Source organism: Triticum aestivum, chromosome 2A (assembly GCF_018294505.1).
Source record: "Triticum aestivum cultivar Chinese Spring chromosome 2A, IWGSC CS RefSeq v2.1, whole genome shotgun sequence".
Taxonomy (NCBI): domain Eukaryota; kingdom Viridiplantae; phylum Streptophyta; class Magnoliopsida; order Poales; family Poaceae; genus Triticum; species Triticum aestivum.
In genome coordinates this window covers 275,950,059-275,969,507 of record NC_057797.1, presented here as the reverse complement: position 1 = coordinate 275,969,507, position 19,449 = coordinate 275,950,059, and positions in this window count along the sequence as shown.

Genomic DNA, 19,449 nt, shown 5'->3' with positions numbered 1-19,449 from the left:
ATCGATCGGCTTCAGTTAGCAGTAGTAGCAAAGGAATCACTCGATTGGGTTCAGTTAACAGCCATCGATCGATCGCTCGGGTTCAGTAACGCATAGCCTGCAGTGCAATCGCTCACGTTTAGTTAGAGCCTAATGTCTCGCTTGGGTTCAGTTAGAGCCAACGCCTCGCACACACGCGCGTACGTGTACGAGAGAAACATGCATCGCTCAGCCCCCAACCTCCCAGCGTAACCGAGAACTCCCCGAAATTTTCCTCCCCCCTCGCTTCTACCACGGTTTTTTCCGTCATGGATGGCCCAAAGAATGTCATGCAGCTGCGTCTCCGGCCCGCCCAGGACAAAAAGCCCATTTTCTGTCATGATTTTTTGTCATAGAAGTAGGAGCCCACCACATCTATGATGATACCGGGTTTTGTCACAATTATCGTCATAGAAGTGTCATATGTATGACAAAAAAAAATTCGTTCGGCCCAAAATGTCATGATGTGTCTTTTTTTGTAGTGAGGTGGGCCCCACGGTTACACGCGCCGATGATGCAACACTAGTTGTGCCACGTGGAATTTTTTACTTGTTAATTGATCATGTCATCAACGAAATACGGAGTTGTACGGGTGAGCTAGTCAACATATAATCACGACATGTATTTTTATTAAACGTTACAGATGCAAGTGCTCATATATACGCGCAAGCACTCATCGCTATAAGCGCACACATGCAGACCCTACCCCTATGAGCACCTTCGAGAGAGTGAGCCAACATATGATCTTGAGATTTTACGAAGTCACCATAGGTGCCTCGTTGTTGAGGGGAACGTCTCCTCCACTACAAAAAAAGACACATCCGTGAAATTTTGGGCCGAACGAATTTTTTTCTATCATACTTATGACACTTCTATGACGATAATCGTGAAAAAACCCAGTATCATCATAGATGTGGTTGGCTCCTACTTCTATGACAAAAAATAATGACAGAAAATGGGCTTTTCATCCTGGGCGGGCCGGAGACGCAGCTGCATGACATTCTTTGGGCCGTCCATGATGGAAAAAACTGTGGTAGAAGCGAGGGCGAGGAAAATGTCGGGGTGTTCCCGGTTACGGTGGGTGGTCGGGGCCGAGCGATGAGCGTTTCTCTTGTACACGCACACGCGTGGGTGCGAGGCGTTGGGCTCTAACTGAACCCGAGCGAGGCGTTCGCCTACTGAACCCGAGCGATTTCACTACAGGCTACATGTTACTCAACCCGAGGGATCGATCGATGGCTGTTAACTGAACCCCATCGAGCGATTCCTTCGCTACTGCTGCTAACTAAAGCCGATCGATGCTGCCTCTAGATGAACAGCGAGCATTGCTAGGGGGGTTTGGATGAAAAGTTCCCGATGGGGGTGGATGAACAGGACCCCGTGGTGTTGCCTCTAGATGAACAGGACCCCGATCGATCGGGCCGGTTGGGGTTGGATGAACTGGACCCCGTGGAGGGCTGGATGAACAGGACCACCCCGTGGAGGACTAGATGAACAGTAGCCCATGGAGGGGTGGTTGAACAGGAGCCCATGGAGAGGGCTGGTTGAACAGTAGCCGGTGGAGTGGCGTGCGGTGGAGGCTGGATGAACAGGAGCCCGTGGATGAATAGTCGCAGGTGGAGGCTGGAGGAGGTCGACGGTGGATGAACAGTAGCCCGTGGAGGGTGGAGGGGGTCGACGGTGGAGATGAACAGTATCCCGTGGAGTCCCGTTTTGCGGTACGCCACACCCCTCCCGATGAACAGGACCCCTGTTTCGACTGTAGCGCTCCAACACAAGTCCGTTTCCTTCGTTTTGCGGTACGCCACACCCCTCCCGATGAACAGGACTCCCGTTTCGACCGTAGGAGGTCTGTTTCCTCTGTTTTGTGGTATGATAGAGCCCCGCCCCCTCGATGAACAGAATCCCGTTTCGAACATGGCCAGTCAAACACAAGGCCGTTTCCTCCATTGTGCGGTACGCCATGCCTTGTTTCCATCGGCTGTTCCGTCCAAGTTCTCCCGATGAACACAACGACGCATTCCGTTCTGATCCAGTCGGTTGGCCCACCATGAACACGACTATGACGCAGTTTCTCCATTCCAACCCAGCCATGTACACGAGCGCTGGCCGTAGGTATGCGCGAGTAGGCGTTTGAGACCCCGCTTGTATGTACGTACGTGGCCGTTTTTTCTTTCTTGCACACTGGTCACTGTACGTACGTGTACATGCTACATGCGCGCCTCTACCACGACACGTGCGCGCTCTACATCGACCAGTTTGTATGTACACGTTCGCGACCAGAATGATAACGCTACGTACGCTTCGACCAGGTTGGTCCCGACTGTCAGGCACTTGCGTGCGAAGATATAGCTGGTGGGTCCCAGCAGTCAGGGGGCAAATAGTTTTTTTTCGGACGCACTTCCTTGCATGCGAAGATTTAGCTGGTGGGTCCCAGCAGTCAGGGGGAAACATTTTTTGTGAAATATGGTGGCCCGTCCGGTGGGTCCCCGCTGTCAGGTGCAGGAATAATTATTTTCCGCGTAATAAGGAGGCACTTCCTTATGGCTGCCGTATGATAATCCACAAGTATAGGGGATCGAAACAGTTTTCGAGGGTAGAGTATTCAACCCAAATTTATTGATTCGACACAAGGGGAGCCAAAGAATATTCTCAAGTATTAGCAGCTGAGTTGTCAATTCAACCACACCTGGAAACTTAATATCTGCAGCAAGGTATTTAGTAGCAAAGTAATATGATAGTACTGGTAATGATTGCAAAAGTAATATTTTTAAGTTTTATAGTGATTGTAATAGTAGCAACGGAGAAGTAAATAAGCGAGGAACAATATATGAAAAGCTCGTAGGCATTGGATCGGTAATGGAGAATTATTTCGGATGCGATTATTCATGCAACAATTATAACATAGGGTGACATAGAACTAGCTCCAATTCATCAATGTAATGTAGGTATGTATTGCGAATATAGTCATACGTGCTTATGGAAAAGAACTTGCATGTCATCTTTTGTCCTACCCTCCCGTGGCAGCGGGGTCCTATTGGAGACTAAGGGATATTAAGGCCTCCTTTTAATAGAGTACCGGACCAAAGCATTAACACATAGTGAATACATGAACTCCTCAAACTACGGTCATCACCGGTAAGTATCCCGATTATTGTCACTTCGGGGTTAATGGATCATAACACATAATAGGTGACTATAGACTTGCAAGATAGGATCAAGAACTCTCATATATTGATGAAAACATAATAGGTCCAGATCTAAAATCATGGCACTCGGGCCCTTGTGACAAGCATTAAGCATAGCAAAGTCATAGCAACATCGACAATAGAACATAGTGGATACTAGGGATCAAACCCTAACGAAACTAACTCGATTACATGATAAATCTCATCCAACCCATCACCGTCCAGCAAGCCTATGATGGAATTACTCACGCACGGCGGTGAGCATCATGAAATTTGTGATGGAGGAAGGTTGATGATGATGATGGCGACGGATTCCCCTCTCCGGAGCCTCGAACGGACTCCAGATCAGCCATCCCGAGAGAGTTTAGGGCTTGGCGGCGGCTCCATATCGTAAAATGAGATGAGTCCTTCTCTTTGATTTTTTTTCACTACGAAAGGTGGACATTGGTGGAGCATCAGGGGGCCCATGAGGCAGGGGGCACGCCCCCACCCTCGTGGATAGGGTGTGGGCCCCCTGACGTGGTTCTTTCTTCCAATATTTTTTATATATTCCAAAAAAAATCTCCGTTGATTTTCAGGTCATTCCGAAAATTTTATTTCTACACAAAAATAACAGCATGGCAATTCTGCTGAAAACAGCGTCAGTCCGGGTTAGTTCCATTCAAATCATGCAAGTTAGAGTCCAAAACAAGGGCAAAAGTGTTTGGAAAAGTAGATACGACGGAGACATATCAACTCCCCCAAGCTTAAACCTTTCCCTGTCCTCAAGAAATTCAGTTGATAAATTGAAAGTGACAAAGAAAAACTTTTACAAACTCTGTTTGCTCTTATTGTAAATATGTAAAGCCAGCATTCAAGTTTTCAGCAAAGATTATGAACTAACCACATTTGCAATAACATTTAGGTCTCATGTTTACTCATATCAATGGCATAATCATCTAGCGAGCAATAATAATAAATCTCGGATGACAACACTTTCTCAAAACAATCATGATATGATATGACAAGACGGTATCTCGCTAGCCCTTTCTGACACTGCAAAACATAAATGCAGAGCACCTTTAAAGATCAAGGACTGACTAGACATTGTAATTCATGGTAAAAGAGATCCAGTCAAGTCATACTCAATGTAAACTAACAGTAATGGATCCAAATGACAGTGGTGCTCTCCAACTGGTGCTTTTTAATAAGAGGATGATGACTCAACATAAAAAGTAAATAGATAGGCCCTTCGCAGAGGGAAGCAGGGATTTGTAGAGGTGGCAAAGCTCAATTTTGAAATAGATATGAATAATATTTTGAGCGGTATACTTTGATTGTCAACATATCAACCGTGAGATCTCGATATCTTCCATGCTACACACATTATAGGCGGTTCCCAAACAGAATGGTAAAGTTTATACTCCCCCTGCACCAACAAGCATCAATCCATGGCTTGCTCGAAACAACGAGTGCCTCCAACTAACAAGAGTCCTGGGTAGTTTTGTTTGTAGTTAGTTTGAGTTAATTTTCATAAAGCATGGGACTGGGCATCCCGGTGACCAGCCATTTTCTCGTGAGTGAGGAGCGGAGTCCACTCCTCTTGAGGATAACCCACCTAGCATGGAAGATATAGACAGCCCTAGTTGATACATGAGCTATTCGAGCATACAAAACAGAATGTTTATTTGAAGGTTTAGAGTTTGGCACATACAAATTTACTTGGAACGGCAAGTAGATACCGTGTATAGGTAGGTATGGTGGACTCATATGGAACAACTTTGTGGTTTATGGAATTGGATGCACAAGCAGTATTCCCACTTAGTACAAGTGAAGGCTAGAAAAAGACTAGGAAGCGACCAGCTAGAGAGTGACAACAGTCATGAACATGCATTAAAATTAATTGACACCGAATGCAAGCATGAGTAGGATATAATGCACCATGAACATAAATATCGTAGAGTCTTTGTTGATTTTGTTTCAACTACATGCGTGAACATGTGCCAAGTCAAGCCACTCGAATCATTCAAAAGAGGATACCAACCTATCATACCACATCACAACCATTTTAATAGCATGTTGGCACGCAAGGTAAACCATTATAAACTCCTAGCTAATTAAGCATGGCATAAGCAACTACAGTCTCTAATTGTCATTGCAAATATGTTTCTTTCATAATAGGCTGAATCAGGAACGATGAACTAATCATATTTACAAAAACAAGAGAGGTCGAGTTCATACCAGCTTTTCTCATCTCAATAAGTTCATCATATAATCATCATTATTTCTTTTCACTTGCACGACCGAATAGTGTGGATAATAATAATAGTGCACGTGCATTGGACTAAGCTGGAATCTGCAAGCATTCAATTCAAGAGAGAACACAAGGTAATATGGGCTCTTTGGCAGATCAACAATAATGCACATAAGAGCCGCTCAACATTTTCATTATGGTCTTGTCCTCTCGACCCCCAAAGAACAAGAAAAGTAACAAAACTATTTACACGAGAAAGCTCCCAACAAGCAAAAGAAGAACAAGAAATATTTTTGGGTTTTCTTTTTAATTACTACTACTATAGCCATGGAAAGTAAACTAACTAAAAGCTACAACTAATTTTCAAACACACAAGAAGAAAGCGAGAAAATGAAAATAAACTAGCATGGATGATACATTGAAAAAGTATAAGCACCGACAACTACCATGAGTGTGTGAACAGGAATGTAATGTCGGTGAGAGATACGTACTCCCCCAAGCTTAGGATTTTGGCCTAAGTTGGTCTACTGCCATGGCGTGCCTGGCGGATATCCAAAGTTGTAGTTGGGGTCGTACTTTGATGCAACAGCTATTGCCTCATGAGCTGCCGCTTGGAGGTGAGTTGTCTCTGTCCTCCTCTTGTACTCGTTGGCCTCCTCCCTAGTTATAAAATATCTTCCCTTTGCCTGAAAGTCAAAGAAAGCGGGAGCAGGGAGAGCGACGTGATAGGTGCGTCGTCTGTCAAAGATTAGTCAGTACAAAAGGGACTGGTCGTTCCTCTGAACAAGCTAATGATGAACCATATCATCATAATCTAGATAAGAAGGAGGCAACTCAATATCATCTCCACGTATGGGTATCTCAAGAAAATTAGCTATATGAGTTGCATAAATTCCACCAAAGAAATCTCCATGAATACGATTATTATGCAACCTACATGCAGCAATAGCCCCCAAGTTGTATTGTCTATCTCCTAAAACAGCGCTCCTGAGAACGCTAAGATCAGGTACACACATGTGACATGCTTCATCTTTACCGTTTTGCACCTTCCTATGAAGAGAGCAAAATAATGTATAGCAGGAAAATGAATGCTCCATATGGTAGCTTGTGTTACATCTCTAGATTCCCCCACAGTTATACTAGCAAGAAAATCTCTAAATTCAGATTTGCGAGGATCACTAACATCACCCCACTGCGGAAGTTTACAAGAAGAGGTAAAATATTCTAAGTCCATTGTATAAGATTTATCATAAAGATCAAATAGGACAGTGTGAGAATTACGTGAAGATGAAAATTTGAACCTTCTCAGAAAGGAATCAGTTAGGTGATAGTATTGAGGGCACTTATCTAGCAGGAAGCCCTCGAGTTCAGCATTACGCACATATGCATCAAATTCCTCCTTAATTCCTGCTCAGACCATGAAATCGTCTGACGGCCATTCACAAGGCCACACTTGAGCTTCTCTTGGTGGTTCCTCGTTCGCATCACGTATTGCGGGTCTGGGTCCTTGCTTCCTTGAAGAACCACCTTGGTACATTTTTCTAAACATATTTCTTCCTCTAAAAAATTTCTGAATTTTTTAGTAACTTCACAAAAAAGTGAATCAAACTCAACAATATTGATAGCAACTACTCCTACAAATGCCTAGAGGCAATATCATGCATTAAAACTACTTTTGACCATATAAATTTGACATGCAAGCTCAAGAACAGGGTTACCTAAGCAGCAAAAATTTGCAATGAATAAAGCACTAGAACAAAAACTAATTGGACCATTGGAGGAGTCACATAGCAAGGAACAATCCCCCAAAGCAGTTTTGTGAATGGAGCTTTGAGCAAGGAGATCGAAAATGGCAGCAAGATGAGCAAGAACTCGGGTTTGAGCTGGCAAGTGATTTTTTGGGAGGAAGAAGGAGTGTGTGGTGGCTGGAATAAGTGGAGGGGGGACACCATGGGCACATGAGGCAAGGGCGCGCCAAGGGGGGGGGGTGGGCGCGCCCTGGACCATCGTGGCCAGGTGCTTGCTCCCCCCTGCTGTGTTCCCAGTGCCAGATATTCTCAAATATTCTAGAAAAAATCATATTTAAATTTCAGGGCATTTGGAGAACTTTTATTTTCGGGCTATTTTTTATTGCATGGGTAATTCAGAAACCACACAGAAAAATACTATTTTTGCTTTATTTATTATAAATAACGGAAAGTAAAAAGACAGTACAGAAGGTTGTGCCTTCTAAATTCATCCATCCCATGCTCATCATAAGGAATCCACTAACAAGGTTGATCAGGTCTTGTTAACAAACTCATTTCGAATAACATGAAACCGGAGAATTTTCGAATAACACTATGTTACCTCAACGGGAATATGCACGTCCCCTACAATAAGAATATCATATTTCTTCTTGACGGTAGGAAGAGGAAATTCAAAACCTCCAATAGTAATTGTTGAAAATTTTCCAATAGAATTGATACTGTGGATTTGAGGTTGTTTCCTCCGAAAGTGTACCGTATGCTCATTACCATTAAAATGAAAAGTGACATTGCCTTTGGTGCAATTAGTAAAAGCCCCTACAGTATTCAAAAAGAGTCTTCCAAGAATAATAGACATACTATCATCCTCGGGAATACCAAGAATAACAAAGTCCGTTAAAATAGTAACGTTTGCAACCACAACAGGCACATCCTCACAAATACTGATAGGTATAGCAGTTGATTTATCAGCCATTTGCAAAGATATTTCAATAGGTGTCAACTTATTCAAATCAAGTCTACGATATAAAGAGAGAGGCATAACACTAACACTGGCTCCAAGATCACATAAAGCAGTTTTAACATAGTTTCTTTTAATGGAGCAGGGTATAGTTGGTACTCCTGGATCTCCAAGTTTCCTTGGTATTCCACCCTTAAAAGTATAATTAGCAAGCATGGTGGAAATTTCAGCTTCCGGTATCTTTCTCTTATTTGTAACAACATCCTTCATATACTTAGCATAAGGATTCATTTTAAGCATATCAGTCAAACGCATATGCAAAAAGATAGGTCTAATCATTTTAGCAAAGCGCTCAAAATCCTCATCATCCTTTTTTTGGATGGTTTAGGAGGAAAAGGCATGGGTTTCTGAACCCATGGTTCTCTTTCTTTACCGTGCTTCCTAGCAACAAAGTCTTTCTTATCATAACGTTGATTCTTTGATTGTGGGTTATCAAGATCAACAGCAGGTTCAATTTCTACATCATTATTTTTGCTAGGTTGAGCATCAACATGAATACCATCATTAACATTATCACTAGGTTCATGTTCATTACTAGATTGTGTTTCAGCATTAGAAATAGAAATCTCATTGGGATTCTCAGGTGTTTCTACAACTGGTTCACTAGAAGCAGGCAAAGTCCTATCATTTTTCTTTTTCTTCCTCTTAGAAGGACTAGGTACATCTACATTAGATCTCTGAGAATCTTGCTCAATTCTCTTAGGATGGCCTTCAGGATACAAAGGTTCCTGAGTCATATTACCACCTCTAGTCATAACTCTAACATCATTATCATTCTTCTTATTATTTAATTCATTTAGCAAATCATTCTGAGCTTTAAGTACTTGTTCTACTTGAGTGGTAACCATAGAAGCATGTTTACTAATAAGTTTAAGTTCACTTTTAACACTAGCCATATAATCACTCAAGTGTTCAATCATATAAGCATTATGTGTCAATTGTCTACCAAAATAAGCATTAAAATCTTCTTGCTTAACCATAAAGTTACCAAATTCATCTAAGCATTGGCTAGCAAACTTAGCAGGAGGGATTTCAGCTTTATCATATCTATAGAGAGAGTTTACCATTTCTACCTGTGTCGGGTTATCGAGACCGTGTGTTTCTTCAATATGTGATGAATTAAGACCATGCATTTCTTCAACAGGTGGTACATTCTTAACATCTTCAGCTTTAGTACCTTTTTATTTCATAGATTTCTTTGCCTCCTGTATATCTTCAGGACTGAGAAATATAATACCCCTTTTCTCCGGAGTTGGCTTAGGAGTTGGTTCAGGAAGTGTCCAATTGTTTTCATTAGTCAATATATTATTCAATAGAATTTCAGCTTGATCAACTGTTCTTTCCCTGAAAACACAACCAGCACAACTATCCAGGTGGTCTCTGGAAGCATCGGTTAGTCCATTATAAAAGATATCAACTATTTCATTTTTCTCGAGAGGATGATTAGGCAAAGCATTAAGTAATTGGAGAAGCCTCCCCCAAGCTTGTTGGAGACTCTCTTCTTCAATTTGCACAAAATTATATATTTCCCTTAAAGCATCTTATTCTTATGAGTGGGGAAATATTTAGCAGAGAAGTAGTAAATCATATCCTGGGAACTACGCACACAACCAGGATCAAGAGAATTAAACCATATCTTAGCATCACCCTTTAATGAGAACGGAAATAATTTAAGGATATAATAGTAGCGAGTTTTCTCATCATTAGTGAACAGGGTAGCTATATCATTTAATTTAGTAAGATGTGCCACAACAGTTTCTGATTCATAGCCATAGAAAGGATCAGATTCAACCAAAGTAATTATATCGGGATCAACAGAGAAATCATAATCCTTATCTATACCTACTAATAAAGCAAGGTGCGTTTCGCCAATTTTTTCATCCGTTCACACAATTTTTATGTCTTCGTCTGCTAGAAAAAAAGGTTTTTCCAGAATTTCATACGTGGGCTGCACGCTATGGCCCAGCTAAACTAGCCCAGTTACTTTTCTAGCCTACGCAGCCGTGAAAATTCTATTTTCCGCAGAGAGCGACAAATAGTTGGAGCTTCGCACAGGACAACCAATAATAGGCTGGCACATTTTTCTTTGTTTCTTTGTTTTACTTATATTTTTATTCTCCTTCTCCTATCTCTTTTTTCCCTTTCATATTTATTTTGTTCAAAAAATATCCATAATTAAAAAAAATCAAAATTTGGAAAATGTTCAGAATTCCAAAATTTTGTTGCTATTTGGAGAAATATTCGGAACTTGAAAAAATTTACCAATTTTTTTTAAAATAATTATTGTTTTCCAAAATTGTTCGAGATTACTAAAAAGAAAATGGTATTTCAAAAAATTCTCCAAATTCAAAAATTATTCCTTGTTTAATGAAATTTTCACAATTCAGATAATATTGCGTATAAAAGATACACATTTTTGAAAAATATTATGAATTTTTAACACATGTTCCTATTTTTAAAGAATGTTCACAAATCCAAATAATGTCCATGTTTTTATTAATAAAGCTGGTGTTTTCAAAAAATGTTTGTGTACTTTAAAAGATGTTTCTGTTTCAAATTTTGCTTGCATTTTTCTGAAAGTGTACATAATTTTTAAAGACCTGTTCAGGATTTAAAAAATGGTTCATGTTGTCTACAATATGCAGATGGTTCATACCTCAAAATCTCCTCTGTTCAAAGGAAAAGTAGATTGAATAATTCATGGGCCTTCTCTGGCGTACGATGACGTAACAGAACTCATAAATACCTTCAATCAATGAATGAAAATATAGTGGATTGATTACTTCACACCCAGCGAAACCCATATGCTAAATGTTCCTTTTTCATGTGCACATAGGGTTTTGCTTGCACACATAATTGTCACTAATTTTAAATGCATACTATTTTTTCCCGTTGCAACGCACGACCATATGTGCTAGTCAGTTATACAGATAGGCGAAGTAGCATAAGCAGGATTATATTTCATTCTAGCATTCAGAGATTTTTCTTTCAGCTTAGCTAATAACTTCTTAAGATCAGATCTATCATTGCAGGCAAGAAAGTCTCTAGCAATTTCTTCATCCATAAGATAACCCTCAGGAACAACAGGCAATTCATATCTATGGGGAGAATCTTCATCATCACTTTTATCAATATTATCAGTTACAATAATTTCATTCTCTCTAGCCCTAGAAAGTTGTTCATTAAGAAATTCACCAAGTGGCATAGTAGTATCAAGCATAGAAGTAGTTTCATCATAAGTATCATGCAAAGCACAAGTGACATCATCAATAACATGCGACGTACCAGAATTAATAGCAGAAGCAGGTTTAGGTGTCGCAAGCTTACTCAAAACAGAAGGTGAATCAAGTGCAGAGCTAGATGGCAGTTCCTTACCTCCCCTCGTAGTTGAGGAAAAAATCTTGATTCTTTGATCTTTCAAGTTCTTCATAATGATAAGTAGATATAAATCCCAAGTGACTCAAAGAATAGAGTTATGCTCCCCGGCAACGGCGCCAGAAAATAGTCTTGATAACCCACAAGTATAGGGGATCACAACAGTTTTTGAGGGTAGAGTATTCAACCCAAATTTATTGATTCAACACAAGGGGAGCCAAAGAATATTCTCAATTATTAGCAGCTGAGTTGTCAATTCAACCACACCTGGAAACTTAATATCTGCAGCAAGGTATTTAGTAGCAAAGTAATATGATAGTAGTGGTAACGGTAGCAAAAGTAATATTTTTGGGTTTTATAGTGATTGTAACAGTAGCAACGAAAAAGTAAAAAAGTGAGGAACAATATATGAAAAGCTCATAGGCATCGAATTGGTAATGGAGAATTATCTCGGATGCGATTCTTCATGCAACAGTTATAACATAGGGTGACACAGAACTAGCTCCAATTCATCAATGTAATGTAGGCATGTATTCCGAATATAGTCATACATGCTTATGGAAAAGAACTTGCATGACATCTTTTGTCCTACCGTCCCATGGCAGCGGGGTCCTATTGGAAACTAAGGGATATTAAGGCCTCCTTTTAATAGAGTACCAGACCAAAGCATTAACACATAGTGAATACATGAACTCCTCAAACTACGGTCATCACCGGTAAGTATCCCGATTATTGTCACTTCGGGGTTGACGGATCATAACACATAATAGGTGACTATAGACTTGCAAGATAGGATCAAGAACTCTCATATAGTGATGAAAACGTAATAGGTTCAGAGCTGAAATCATGGCACTCGGGTCCTAGTGACAAGCATTAAGTATAGAAAAGTCATAGCAACATCAATCTCAGAACATAGTGGATACTTGGGATCAAACACTAACAAAACTAACTCGATTACATGATAAATCTCATCCGACCCATCACCGTCCAGCAAGCCTGCGATGGAATTACTCACGCACGATAGTGAGCATCATGAAATTGGTGATGGAGGAAGGTTGATGATGACGATGGTGATGGATTCCCCTCTTCGGAGCACCGAACGGACTCCAGATCAGCCCTCCCGAGAGAGTTTAGGGCTTGGCGGAGGCTCTGTATTATAAAATGTGATGAACCGCCTCCATTCCAAAATAATCGTAGTTTTAGGATTTTCAAGAGTGACGATTTGTGAAGTTTGACAAATCCTGAAAGTTCAATTCAAGAGATCCGAAAATGTTAATTCTTGTGCTCCCAAATATTGAACGAAGCGCCAAATAAGCATCTGGTCACCCGAAACAACACGAGACTAATGTTTGGTGGTAGGAAATTACTGTCCTGACTCTGGCCTGTGTAGCCTATCAGCATGATGTCCAAAGGTGTAAACTGGGGTAGGTTTGTAACTTCACCAAGACGCCAGTCTCAACCACCTCCGAGAAGCATTCATATGCCATGGGCGCCAAAACAACCATGCGCTTGGTCGAAATATACCCCGCCCACCATTTGGGACACCTTAGATTACTGTCCTACCCCAAACCCACAATATGTCTGAAATTTTAGATGGGGGAAAATTTTGTAACTTTCCCAAATTTCAAACAAGCGCGTCCCAAACGAAAACATTATTCCCCCTTAGTTGCCCCTCCCTCTGTTTCCCCATTCATACTCTGTGGGCGCCAAAACACCCTCTCCACCGGCCGCGAAACCCCAGCCTCCTCCGTCCTCCACCTCAACGCGACCAATCCACCGCTGCCCTCCTCCATCATGCTGGAGCTGGTACCCCAACGTGGTTGTCCAATGCAACAGCAACTGCAATGCCCTCAAGGACTTACCAGCTGAAGCCGAGGTAAAGCTGCCTCCATGCCGCTGACACCGATGTGCGTCATACCAGAACCACTTCGACCACACCATCCGGCCCATCACCGCTACCGCTCCACTGTCGCAACAGTCCACCGCACCGGAGCTGTTCCCGCTACGTCATCGTTCGCCGCCTTGGATCTGGTTCCCCGCCGGCGATAGACGGCCACCGCACCACACTCAACAACTTGGCCATGGGTTCGTCCAAGGCTCCACCGTCCTCCACAACTTCTCGTTTCCAGCGAACCACAACAAGATTGTTAGAAAAATAGAAGGAGGACACAACACTACCAGCAGAAAGAGGTACTCCTCTTCCCTTAATCGTGCAAATCTTACGTCTCTGCTCACACCATATTGATGTCTACTACACAACCTTCTTCTTGTAGACGTTGTTGGGCCTCCAATTGCAGAGGTTTGTAGGACAATAGAAAATTTCCCTCAAGTGGATGACCTAAGGTTTATCAATCCGTGGGAGGCGTAGGATGAAGATGGTCTCTCTCAAACAACCCTACAACCAAATAAAAAAGTGTCTCTTGTGTCCCAAACACACCCAATACAATGGTAAATTGTATTGGTGCTCTAGTTCGGCCAAAAGATGGTGATAGAAGTGCAATATAGATGGTAGATATAGGTTTTTGTAATCTGAAAAATATAAAAACAGCAAGGTAGCAAGTGGTAAAAGTGAGTGTAATTGGTAATGCAATGCATTGAAACAAGGCCTAGGGTTCATACTTTCACTAGTGCAAGTTCTCTCAACAATAATAACATAACTGGATCATATAACAATCCCTCAACATGCAACAAAGAGTCACTCCAAAGTCACTAATAGTGGAGAACAAAAGAAGAGATTATTGTATGGTACGAAACCACCTCAAAGTTCTTCTGTCTGATCGATCTATTCAAGAGTCCGTAGTAAAATAAGACGAAGCTATTCTTTCCGTTCGATCTATCCTAGAGTTCGTACTAGAAGAACACCTTAAGACACAAATCAACCAAAACCCTAATTTCACCTAGATACTCCAATGTCACCTCAAGTATCCGTGGGTATGATTATATGATATGCATCATACAATCTCAGATTAATCTATTCAACCAATAGAAAGAACTTCAAAGAGTGCCCCAAAGTTTCTACCGAAGAGTCAAGACAAAAACGTGTGCCAACCCCTATGCATAAGTTCACGAGGTCACGGAACTCGCAAGTTGATCACCAAAACATACATCAAGTGGATCACGTGATATCCCATTGTCACCACAGATAAGCACATGCAAGACATACATCAAGTGTTCTCAAATCCTTAAAGACCCAATCCGATAAGATAACTACAAAGGGAAAACTCAATCCATTACAAGAGAGTAGAGGGGGAGAAACATCATAAGATCCAAATATAATAGAAACTCTCATGATACATCAAGATTGTGCAAATCGAGAACACGAGAGAGAGAGAGATCAAACACATAGCTACTGGTACATACCCTCAACCCCGAGGGTGAACTACTCCCTCCTCCTCGTGGAGAGCGCCGGGATGATGAAGATGGCCACCGGAGAGGGATTCCCCCCTCCGGCAGGGTGCCGAAACGGGTCTAGATTGGTTTTCGGTGGCTAAAGAGGCCTACAGTGGCGGAACTCCCGATCTAGGTTTCTTTTTGGAAGTTTGGGTATATATAAGAGGTGTTGGCGTCGGTAACAAGTCAAGGGGGTCTCCGAGGAGGCCACGAGGTAGGGGGCACGCCCCCATCCTCGTGGTGGCCTCGGGACTCTTCTGGCCCATCTCCGGTACCCTGTGGGCTTCTTCTGGTCCAAAAAAGATGCCCGTGAAATTTCAGGTCAATTGGACTCCGTTTGGTTTTCCTTTTCTGCAGTACTCAAAAACAAGGAAAAAAAACTGGCACTGGGCTCAAGGTTAATAGGTTAGTCCCAAAAATCATATAAAATAGCAGATAAATGCATATAAAACATCCAAGGTTGATAATATAATAGCATGGAACAATAAAAAATTATAGATACGTTGGATACATATCACGTATTCATCCCACAAAAGAAACTAGTGGAGCGCTTCTTATTGCATCTTCTTCATGATACTAAATGCACAAGGTTTCCTCCCATTTGCTATTTCACCTTGGCTAGAGGTCAGTAGCCCGCCTGGATTTCAATTCAGGGTCAGTTGAATCACAATTAAAAGAAGCAGCACCCGCTTAGGTGCGTGGAGCACCTAGTCCGCCTATTCGCCGGGAAAGTGGCGCATTGGTGTCTATCATAGGGGTGTGGGGAGCTGGAGCTGCTTGCGCTCAATATGGAGGTCAACAGGCCTTGAAGGGATGGCCGGGGGGTGGTGCCAAGCATGGCAGTGCGGTGAGGTCGAGGGAGGGCGGAGGCAGGGGACTTCACTGGTGGTCGCTGGCGTTTCGAGGAAGATTGTCAACACTGACTGGCTGGAGGTAGATGAAGGTGATCTGCCCGTTCTTTGTACATCGGACGGTGCAGAAAAAATGGACTGACCTATTTGTTTTAAGTCGACTCTTATTTTCTTAGGACAACACCTTGTGGTGAGCTGGAGGAGCATCTGCATTTCCCAGCCATCCCTGTGGTCATATTTCACAATCCTAGAATCTAGTAATTTCGTGTGGCATGCATGTTGTAGAGCAATCATATGTCTCCCGTCATTTATTTCTCACTGACATGCTATCTTCGACTTTTACAGTGTCCTACTTGTGCACACACTTCACCCATACTCACACTATTGTTTTTTTATGCATGGGTATTTCAGACTCTGACGCAGTGTTGATGAATACACAAAAGAAAAGACAGAAGTTGCTCCCGTGTAATTTGAAGATAAGCACTAAGTGTTTCAGCACTCTAAAGGGTGTAGTGTCAGCAGATGGGGACAGTAAACGTAGCTCTGCAGTTGATGATCTCAATTGCCACACACAACCATCCCAGGTGCTTGCTTTAACTTCACGCTGTAAAATGTGGTTACATGTTGCATATGGTGTCTAGCTTGTATTGCTTCCAATTTGGTTAAATTGCATCTGCTTACTTTACACAGTATACCTTTGATAATGACATGCCTTCCTGTTTTTGATACATACTACATATATCTATTAACCATGTTCGTACATCAAACTAATGCTCTTTTGTATCCCTCATCAATCACTTATGATGAGACAGTCACCCAAGTGGGCTACTGTGAGACGCGCTACTCGTTTAAAGAGTGCAGTGTCATCCTCCCCACATGATTCTCAAGAAACAACAAGGCTAAATGAAGATAGTCAACGTAACTCTCTAGTTGATGACCTCAATTACCCTACACCACCATCGCAGGTGCTTGCTCTTACTTGGCAGTGCGATATGTGGTTGCATGTTGCACATGGTGTCTACCTTGTAATGCTTCTAGTTAGGGTGTAAATTGCATCTGCTTAGTTAACACACTATACCTGTGAATATGACATGCCTTCCTGTTTTTGTTACATACTACGTCTTTCTATTAACCATGTTCTTACATCAAACTACTTTTCTTGTGTATCCCTCATCAATCACTTGTAACGAGACACCTTCAAGTTGACAGTGTAATATTGGTTGCATCTTGCATATCATTTCAAACATGTATTGCCTCTAATTTGTTGAAGTGCCACTTATAATGAGACACATCTAACTTGGTAGAGTAATTTTTGTTGGATCTTTCATATGGTGTCTAGATTGGGTTGCTTCCAATTTATTGAAATGCCTTCTGCTTAGCATTTTCGTACATATTCCATCCTCCTACAATGTGGTTTCCATACATAAAAGTTGTGTTCGTTAGTATCATGCATCAACGAATTTGGAAGTGTGAATGTCATTCCTTTTTCTTGTGTGTTTACTTGACAAGGCAAAATCTAAAATGACGAAGGCACAAAATGATGGTGGTCCTCTGGAGCAACCGAAACAGATGATCTCTACAGATTCTCCTGCTACTCCTAGTGCAATGCAAGTTCCAAATCTCATCTCCCCTACTCCACAACCCCGGGTGCTTGCTCTAACATGGCAGTGTGATATCTGGTTGCATGTTGCATATGGTTCCTAGCTTGTATTGCTCCTAATTTGTTAAATTGTCTCTCCTTAGCTTACACATTATACATGTGAATATGACATGCCTTCCTATTTTTGGTACATACTACATCTGCCTATCACACCATGTTCTTACATCAAACTACTGTTCTTGTGTATCCTGCATCTATCGCTTATGATGAGACAGTCACGCTCGTGGGTTAGTATGAGACGCACTACTCTTATGAAGAGTGCAGTTTTATCCTCCCCACATGATTCTCAAGAAACAACAGGCCTAATGAAGATATTGAACACAACTATGTACTTGAAGACTGCATTTCCCCTACACCACCACCGTAGGTGCTTGCTCTAACTTCGCAGTGTGATATGTGGTTGCATGTTGCATACGGTGTCTAGATTATAATGATTCTAATTAGGGTAAATTGCATCTGCTTAGTTTACACATTATACCTGTGAATATGACATGCCTTCCTATCTTTGGTACATACTACATCTATCTGTTAACCAAGTTCTTACATGAAACTACCTCTCTTTTGTATCCTGCATCAATCACTTACGATGAGACACCTTTATTCGTTGCATATTGCATATTATTTCTAGTCTATTGCCATGTATTGCTCCTAATTTGGTCAAATACATTTATGAGGCCACCCTTTTAATTTGGCAGAGTGATATTGGTTTCATCTTTCATATTGTGTCTAGCTTGCATTGCTTCTAATTAGTTCAAACACCTTGTGCTTAGTTTACACTTTATACATCATACATGTCAATATGTCATGCCGTCCTGTTTTTCATACATAGTCCATCCTCCTATCATGCGGATTCCTTACATGAAAGTAGTGTTCGTCAGTATCAAGCATCAATGAGTTGTGAAGAGCAAATTTTATTCCTTCTTCTTGTGGGTTTGACTTGACAAGGCAAAATCAAAATAGAGGAAGTAAAAGAGTAAGGAAGGCGATGATGGTGGTCCTCTGCAGCAATGTAAATGGAGCATCTGTATGGATTCTCCTCATACTGCTAGTGCATTACAAGTTCCAAGTCTCCGCTCCCCTACTCCACCATGCAAGGTGCTTGCTCTAACTTGGCAGTGTGATATATGGTTGCATGTTGCTTCTAGTATCTAGCTTGTATTGCTTCTAATTAGTGTAAACTGCACCTACTTAGCTTACACATGATACGTGTGAATATGACACGCCTTCCTATTTTTGGTACATACCATATCTGTCTATCACACCATGTTCTTACATGAAACTACTCTTCTTATGTATCCTGCATCAGTCACTTATGATGGGACACCTTTAAGTTGGCAGTGTGATATTGGTTTGCGTCTTGAATATGATTTCTAGCATGTAGTGCTTCTAGTTTGATGAACGCCACCTATGATGAGATAGTTTTAACTTGGAAGAGTGATATTGATTGCACCTTCCATATGGTTTCTAGCTTGAAGTGCTTCAAATTTGTTGAAGTGCCTTCTGCTTTGTTACCACATAATAGGTGTGAATATGTCAAGCCCTCCAATTTTTCATACATATTCCATCCTCTTATCAAGACTTTCCTTTCATCACAATAGTGTTCATTGGTGTCATGCATGAATGAGTTTAGAAGAGCGAATTTTATTCATTTTTCTTGTCGGTTTGACCTCACAATGCAAAATAAATAAAGCATAAGGAAATTGGTAAGGCATTGGATGATGGTTGGTCCTTTCGAGCAACTAAAATGAAGGGTCTCTACAGATTCTACTCCGCCATCCTCCCAACAAGATTCGCAAGACAAGGCAAGGCTAGACAGTCAAAGTAGCTATGTAGATGATGAGAACATCTCCCCAACTCCACCATCACAAGTGTTTGCTCTAACTTGGCACTATTATATGTGGTTGCATGTTGTGTATGATGTCTAGCTTGTATTGCTTATAACTTTGTTGAATTGCATCTGCTTACTTT